Source organism: Equus quagga, chromosome 9, assembly GCF_021613505.1.
Source record: "Equus quagga isolate Etosha38 chromosome 9, UCLA_HA_Equagga_1.0, whole genome shotgun sequence".
NCBI lineage: Eukaryota > Metazoa > Chordata > Mammalia > Perissodactyla > Equidae > Equus > Equus quagga.
This window is the reverse complement of record NC_060275.1, coordinates 70,166,926-70,175,462: the sequence shown is the minus strand read 5'-3', so window position 1 is coordinate 70,175,462 and position 8,537 is coordinate 70,166,926. Positions and strand designations below refer to the sequence as shown.

At 42.8% G+C, this 8,537-nt stretch overlaps 1 long non-coding RNA gene across 1 annotated transcript; it reads left to right on the top strand.

Moving 5' to 3' along the window:
• Positions 1 to 884: 884 nt before the first annotated feature.
• Positions 885 to 6,005, top strand: LOC124244422 (uncharacterized). Its single transcript, XR_006890001.1, has 3 exons — positions 885 to 1,082; positions 2,096 to 2,201; positions 5,417 to 6,005. It is a non-coding gene; the product is annotated as an uncharacterized LOC124244422 (long non-coding RNA).
• Positions 6,006 to 8,537: the final 2,532 nt, after the last annotated feature.

Genomic DNA, 8,537 nt, shown 5'->3' with positions numbered 1-8,537 from the left:
TCTCCATGAACAGTTTGCCTGCTGCGCATCCTTGGGAGGAGCTGAGGTCTTCTTTCAGGGCGAACCGTTTTCCATGGACATTCAAGTTTCTTGAAACAAACAAGACAGGCTTCTGTAAAATTGGAAGTATTTATGTGCAGAATGAGTTTCTTGCCTCCCCCCATCCTCTGGGGTATGGCACCCATCAAGCTAAGAGGACAGAAAAGGACCTTTTCTTAATGTAACTCAAAGGGGGGAGAAAAGAGTCAAAGATCCTTTTCGCAAAATAGAGCAGGAGATTTTTACTGAGGCGCTCACTCTGACTAGGAAAATGATTTGATTGTTGTGTAAATAAATGTTTGACCTTCATTCTGCCCTTCATTCATGTGGACCATAAACTCTCTCTGGCTCCATCCCAGGGGACATGCAATGGAGCCAAGTGACAAAATGTGAGAGAAGAAAAGAGGGTGCACTATGGAAGGTAACAGAGAATGGTGAGGGCCAAAGGCCTCAGGGGCCTGAGAGGGAAAGTTATAGGTGAGAGGTCCCTGCCAACCCAGGACATGTGTCATAGGCATGCAGGCCCACAGGGGGTGGGGGGCGGGGGGTGGGATGAGGGGTCAGGAGGGGATATGGAGCTCCTAGGGTTTAAGAAGAACTGTTCCTGATTACCCACTCAGAGTGAGCCTCATGTGGCTTGAGAGGTGACTTTCTGGACCCTGGGTATGACTGTCTTGCTCTCTGATTTGAAGGGCATAGTAGAGAGTGGGTGACATTTGCATTCTGCTTTAATAGGCCCAAGCTCCTTGGACCTTGGCTGTCAGATGAAGCCCTAAGTTTGGCTGGGTTGTTGCCGGAGTAGCCTCTCTATTTGAAACAAACAAATAAACAAAACAAAAACCTGTCAGCCTCATACTTCAAGCAGGGCTTGCTTCAGGAAAACAAGGGGAGGAGATAAGGCTAGTTCTGGAATTCCTCTCCTTCCACCCATGTCTCTCCATGCAGCTCCCAAAGCCATTGGAACACTCCCTCAGCTACAGTAACTCCTTCCGAAAGAAGAGCAGACTCCGAGACTCTTTCATATAACGGTGGCTGGGTAAAGGGTAAACAATCCTTTTCCTTCTGCATGAGAACTTGACCTTTGGTTAAGTGTATAGCTCTGTTACTCTGGTAACCTCTTAAGGGAAGAATGCAAACTATATTTCTGAGCAAAATTGCTGATGCCAAAAATGACCCCTGACTGGTAAATAGCATCTGGCCTGGAAGGAACTATGAAGAATCATAAATCTCTGCTAGGGACACTATGCTTTGGGCTTCTGTGGGTGTGGTGACTTGTAATGGGGGTCCATTTAGGGCAATGAAAGCCATGTCTAGGGAGTTGTCACAGGAGACACTGCCTCCTTTGGGGAGTGAGGATTTTAAGCCAGGTTAGCTCTCACACCTGCCCAGTGTGGCTCTCATCCCTTGGACCTGAGCTCTCCCTGAGGAGAAGTTAGTGCTGAATGGCTGATGTGGGCTGATCAAGTGATACAGGACTTTCATTGAGGGAAACCTCTGGTACTACCCTGCTGGTGACCTGTGGTCCTGGCCTACATCCTTCTGAGCAGACCAGTGGTAGCCTGTGATTATCTTGAGTGTGAGAGTCTCGTTGAGGCTAAGAAGATCCTCTGATGGGTGATACAGAGCATATAACTGACTTCCTGTTAATGTGTTACTCCTCTCAGGGGTAAATACCTTTTACAAAAAAAGACTAGTGAGTGGAGGACATACTTAGGGGTCCCAGAACCTGCCCAGTGTGCCTTAAGTCACACTCATAGGACACACTCTGGCTTCAGGCTTTCAGGCCCACTTCAAATGATGCCCAGGAAGAAAATGAACCTATCCCCAAAGCTGTTAGAATAATAAAAATCAGGAAGGCCTTCCACTTGCTCCATCTTACCTTAAAGGCTCTAACTTCAAAGTTCAGGGAACAAATGTGAAGGATTTCCGTCTTCTAGATTTATCTATCCCAATTATAAACTCAGTTACTGGAGAAATAACTACTGGTTCCATTGCAAGACGGAATTTGGCCAGAATTTCGTTTATCACTTGTCCTCCAAACTTTCTTCTCTTACAGGTAGTAAATGGCATTTGTGATTTCTTGGTAGCGGTGGAAGGTCAGAACCCACATGCACAATTCCTTGCCGCAATATGCAGTGCCTGGATTCCTGATCACAGAAACTGTGAGTTAAAACATTATATATCGGGCCAGCCCCAGTGGCCTAGTGGTTAAGTTCAGCACACTCTGCTTCAGCAGCCCAGGTTTGGTTCCCTGGTGCAGATCTACAGTGCTCTGTTAGCAGCCATGCTGTGCTGGTGGCCCACATACTAAAAAATAGAGAAAGATCGGCATAGATATTACCTTAGGGTGAATATCCTCAGCAAAAAAAAAAAAAAGTATATTGTTTTGAGCTGCTAAATATTTAGGCAGTTTCTTGCTAGGATGACCAACAGTCTTGGTTTGCCTGGGACTGTTCCAGTTTTAGCACTAAAAATTATGAGTTTCAGTAAACCCCTCAGTCCTGGACAAACCGGGATGCTTGGTCACCATATTTGTGATGCGGCAGTAGGTGATTAGCAGGCTTACATGTATGTTATTTCTCTCTTATGCAGGTTTAGCTGCAAAATAGATTCCTATAAGTGAGTTTTTGGGGGTCTAATGGTAAACTTGTTTAGAGTTTTGTTAGATATTTCCAAATTCCCCTTGGTAGGGGTCGTACCGTTTTGTACTCCCATCTGCAGTATGCGAGTACCTGTTTTTCCATGGTCTCCAAACAGTTTGTTCCCATTATCTATTTATTTGATAATTAAGTTAATTTAATTTTTGACTTTATGTGTAAGTGTAAGTTGACTCAAATTATCTTAGAATATAGAAATACACAAATTAATGAACGCTTGTAGAATTAAAGTGCATGATTTATACTTTGTTTATTCCCACAAACTCATTTCACTGAATTCACAAAGGGAAACAAACGAACCTAACTGATGTCAGTTTATCACAGATTTTGTGTGTGTGTGTGTGTGTGTCCTCCACCTCCCTCACCCATAACTTGGCTTCATGTAACTGGTTGACTGAACTTTCAATTTCTTATTCAATCTATTGCTCCAACATGAGTAGAATTAGCCCAAATGGCATTTTAACTTTAGTGCTGGATTAGGGTGCCAAAGGAACATGTGATGCAGGAGAGGGAAGAAAAGATGGTGGTTTGAGTGGATCTCTTTGTGGCTGCTGACAGATTCGGCAGATTCAAGGTCTATATTGTCAGGCAATGAACTCAAGGGAATGAGCACAGCTGAGCTAGGAAGTCAGTGAGCATCTGCCCTGTCTAAACATTTAACTCCAATAGTCATGTGGCCGTGGAGGAATGCAGGCCCAGTGTCGCCATTACCGTTTTTTAAGATAAATTGAAATTGCAGTTTTAGGGAAATCTTCAACTGTGGCTCCTTAAAAACACACACACACACAACGTGCAGCAAAAAAACATGTCTATAGGCCAGTTTTGGCCTGCAGGCTGCCAGTCTGGGTTATGGAAATGTGTAGGAAAAGGGGAAAATGAATCCACGTCTACTGAGCACACGTGGGTCATTGTTTTTCACCTAATCCTGGGATACATGTTATCAACCTGATTTTCCTGATGAGGACACTGAAGCTCAGGGGGTTAAGTAACCAGCCTAAGGTCATCTAACCACATCATGGCAGATCCATGCCCAAGTCTTTAGATGCCTAAATCTATTCTTTCCATCCTCCCAAGCCCAGGTCAGTGCTCTCCATGGTGTGAATGATCTTTCTATTTTTGTCAGAGAATGTTCCTGAGCTGAAAGTAAAGTGCAATCGAAGTGATTCCCTGTACCTCTCAACTTGCTTTCCTGGTGGCGTAAACCAAGCAGACGCATTTATGTTGACAGTTGTTTGGGAAGTGTCCTCGGATGGTTCCCTGGGCAGTGCTCCATGGAGCCTCACCCTCTGTGTGTGTCGAGTGGCTTCCTTTCATCTGGGAGTGCATGAAACAAAAGCTTTTCAGTTTTGATTTCCTCTGTATTGGTTTAAACGTTCCTTTTAAGAAATATTGTGGAGGTGAAGGAAACTCAGACGAGGGTGGAATGAGACGAGGAGCCCAGTGTAGACGGGGGGTTCCGCCTTAAGTCCTGTGCCAGGCAGTGCTGGCGGTGCTCTCTGTGTATAGCCCTTGCTTTCTCCAAATCACGCCCCCAGGACAGTCTGTGAGGTGGTGTGGATGAGGGTTTGTGAGGTGGTGTGAAAGGGGCTCTGGTAAACAGAAATGAGTCCATAGCTTCAGGCCCGCAGGCAATCAGACACACCAGCTGCTGATCCTCTTATAGTTTATAACCTGAAGTCTCTTTTATTGTTTTTTTTTTTATTCTTTATTCTAGCTATTCTTTCATAAATCTGCTTTCTGTCACTTCAATCAGTAAATCTCCCTCTTCTTTACCCATCTGGGACTTCTATATTTTTTTAAGTTGCACCTTACATCTGTTTTGTAGATTTATTATGTTTTCAATGTTCAAGAGAAAATTGTCTGAATTCTTTATAGTTCAGTAAGGAAGTGTCTTGATGCTCTTTGCTCTTTGACTACACTGAGTATTAATATGAGAGGAGGAGGAAGTTAGTAATAAGGCTGCTAAGGTAGCTTTTTCCTGATTTGGAACGAGTAATAGGGGTGGGTAATCTTTTCATGCAATTTCTGGGGACATAGAACAGTGTGACATAACTTGCACATTTCTATTCATTTCTAGTTTAACTGAAAAAGAAAAGAGCAAAAATGAGTGAATCAAAAGAATAGAAATCTTCTATAAGATCAGCAAATTTGTTCTTAGAAAGCTAAACCAGGGGAGAAATCAAGCTATCAACAACTTTTCATTTTTAACTTTCTCTTTCTAGTTTTCAGTATTGTTTTATAAAGTTAATTAGATCTGTGAGTCAGTTAGGAATTGCTTTTTTTTTGTTTGTTTGCTGAGGAAGATTGGCCCTGAGTGAACATCTGTGGCCAATCTTCCTCCTTTTGCTTGAGAAAGATGGTCACTGATCTAACATCTGTGCCAATCTTCCTCTATTTTATGTGGGATGCTGCCACAGCATAGCCTGACAAGCGGTGCTAGGTCTGCGCTTGGGATCCTAACCTGTGAACCCCAGGCCACCAAAGCAGAGTGCATGAACTTCACCATGCCACTGGGCTGGCCCCAGGAATTGCTTTTGATTGTTACTAATAGAGACTCAAAATAACTATGGCTTTAACAAAATAAGGCCCCTTTCTTTTCATTTCATATAAAACAGATGCAAGCAGTCTAGGACTAGTACAGTGGCTCCTTGGTCATTGGGACCCAGGCTCCTCCTACTTTTTTGCTCCTTCATCCTTAGTGTGTGCCTTCTAATTTCAAGGTCACCTTACTGTCAAGAGATGGCTGCTGGAGCTCCATCCACCACTTCCGCCTTGCAGACATCTGGAAGATAAAAAAGGAGATAGGTAAAGGCACCTGCATCCCAGTCGAATCAACTTTTGAAGATCCTTCCTTGAAATATCCCCAAATAACTTCTGCTTAAATCTCATTGGCCGCCTGTATCTATAAGAGAGGTTCGGAAATGTGCTTTTCCAGCCGGGCACTTTGCAGCGTCTAGCTGTGTGGGTGTCTATGACTAAGGAAGCAGGGGGGATGGCGACGGTGGGGAAGTAGCGGCCTGTGCTGCGGGAGCTGTGGTTCTGCTTCCTTCCCTGGGCAGGCCCCCCACTGCGAAGCGATGGTGAGGGCTGGGGAAGGACCCAAGCAACAAGCTACCTGGACAGGCCCTGAGGCTCAGAGAGAGCTCACTTGCCCAGGTCACGTGGAGATGGTAAAGTGAGAAGGGGTCTCACCCCAGGTCTGTCTGGCCTCAAAGAGCCTGGACTTTGAACTTGGATGTTGGGCTGCTGCAGACCAGGTTGACAAAGAGGGGCAAAGGAAGAGGGACAGGCGAGAAAAGAGGGGATGGATTTTTTTAGGGCTTTGGGGAAGCTCAGCAAAAGAGGAGCCTTCTGTATCTTGCTTCTTTTACCTAAAATAATGCTCTGGAGATTCATCTTGTTGTTGCCGTATCAGTAGTCCCTTTTGATGGGTGAATAGTATTCCGATATATAGGTGTACCACAACTGATCTCCCAATTGATATTCACCTGAGTTGTTTCCAGGTTTTGACAATTATGAATAAAGATGCTATAAACATTTGTTTATGCTTTTTTGTGTGAACCTGTATTTTGATTTCCTTTGCATAAATACCTGGGAATGGGTATTGCTGGGTTGTATGGGAAATGTATGTTTAACTTTCTAAGAAATTGCTGGAGTTTTCCAGAGTGGCCATACCACTTTTTATGTTCGCTGGCAGTGTGTGAGAGTTCCAGGGGCTCTGCATCCTCTCCAGCCCTTGGTAATGCCAACTCTTTATTTGGATTCATTCTAGGAAGTGTGTTGTGGTATCTCGATGTGATTTAAAGGTACATTTACCTAATGACTAATGGTTTTGAGAGTCTTTTTATGTGCTTATTTGCCATCTGTATCTCTTTGAGGAAGTGTCTCTTCAGTCTTTTGCTCATTTTTAATTAAGGTTGTTTGTTTTCTTATTATTAACTTATGAGAGTTCTTTATATATTCTGGATACCAGTCCATTACCAGATAAGCACATTTTGCATATTTTCTCACAGTATGTGGCTTCTCTTTTCATTTTCACAACTGTCTTTCTGCAGCAGAGACTTTTAATTTTGGTGAAGTCCATTTTATCAATTTTTTCTTTTATGGTTCATGCTTTTCACATCCTATCAAAGAAATCTTTGTCTAACCCAGTGTCTCAAAGATTTTGTCTGTTGTTTTCTTCCAAAAATTTTATAGAATTGGGATTTTAAATTTAGGTTTATGATCTATTTAGAGTCAATTTTTGTGTGTGGCGTGAGGGTTGAGATTCATTTTTTGCATATGGCTGTCCAAAATTTCCAGCATCTTTTGTTGAAATTTCTTTCTCTTTACCCTGGCACCTTTGTTAAAAATCAATTGGCCATGTATGTGTGGGTCTATTTCTGGACTCTGCTCTGTTCCTTTGTGTGTGTTTATCCTTTTACTGGTACCACACCATCTTGATCATTGTAGCTTTACAGGTAGGCTTGAAATTAGAGGTGACAGTTCTCTATTGTGAATAATAGAAAAGATACACACACACACACATACTATACTGGTCTAACCTTTATAATTTCCTAGGTGATAAGTGTGCTAGGAACATTTTTTCTAATATTTGGTCTTTGACCCTGGTTCCTGACCCAAGCCCCTAAATCCCTTAGAATTTCCTGGGTGATAGGAGTGTCTTTTGTTCTAATAGGGTGACTCTGCATGGGCTCCTGGGTGGCTCCTCCTTGGGAGCTAGTCACAAGAAAGACCAAGCCATGATTAGAAGCTTGGAATTTTCGGCTCCACCCCTCATTCTCCAGAGAGGAGAGAGGGGCTGGAAATGGAATTAATGATCCTACGTGATGAAGCCTCCATAACAATTCCAAAAGTCCGGGGCTCTGAGAGTGTCCCAGTTGGTGAACATGTGCACGTGCTGAGAGGGATACGCCTAGAGTGGGCATCGAAGCTCTGCGCCCTTCCTGCATACCTCGCCATACGTGTCTCTTCCGTCGGGAGGTTCTTTTGTATCGTTTATCAAATCATTTTATTATAAACTGGTAAACCTAAGTAAGTATTCCCTGAGTTTTGAGAGTCATTCTAGCAAATTATCAAACCCAAGGAAGAAGTCGTGGGAACTCCAATTTATAGCTGGTGGGTCAGAAGTGCAGGTGACAACCCGGGACTTAGATTGGCATCTGAAGTGTGTGTGAGGGGAGCAGTCTTGTGGGACTGAACATTTAACCTGTGAGAGCTGACGCTATTTCCAGGTAGATAGCGACAGAATTGAGTTAAATTGTAGGATACCCAGCCAGTGTTGCAGAGAATTGCTTGGTGTGGGGGAGAACCCCGCACGTCTGGTGTCAGAAGTGTTGTGAGTGTGGTAGCGTGAGAGTAAAGGACACACGTAGGAGAAGTGAGGTTTTCTAAACATCCACCTTTCCTCTTATTTTTCAAAAGCGTTTTGCCTATTTCAGATCTTTTGTTTTTTCTATATAACTTTTAGGATCAGCTTGTCAATTTCTTTAACAAATTTTTTCAGACTTTCATTGGGTTTGCAATGAAGTTATTAATTTGGAGAGAACTAGCATCTTAGCAATATTGAGCCTTTCAGTTTCTGAGCATGTATTAGCAGTCCATTATTTAGGTCTTCTTGTAAATCTACTTCAAAATTTCAATTTTTAATTGCTCATTTTTTGTATATAGAAATTATGGGTTTTTTTTTTTTTTTTTTTAACATTGGTGTTGTATCCTGAGACCTTACTAAATTCACTAATTAGTTCTGGTAGCCCATTTATTTTGCAAATTCTTTAATATTTTCTATGTAAATAATCATATTTTCTTGCTGCAGTCAGTTTTATTTCTTCCATTCCGATC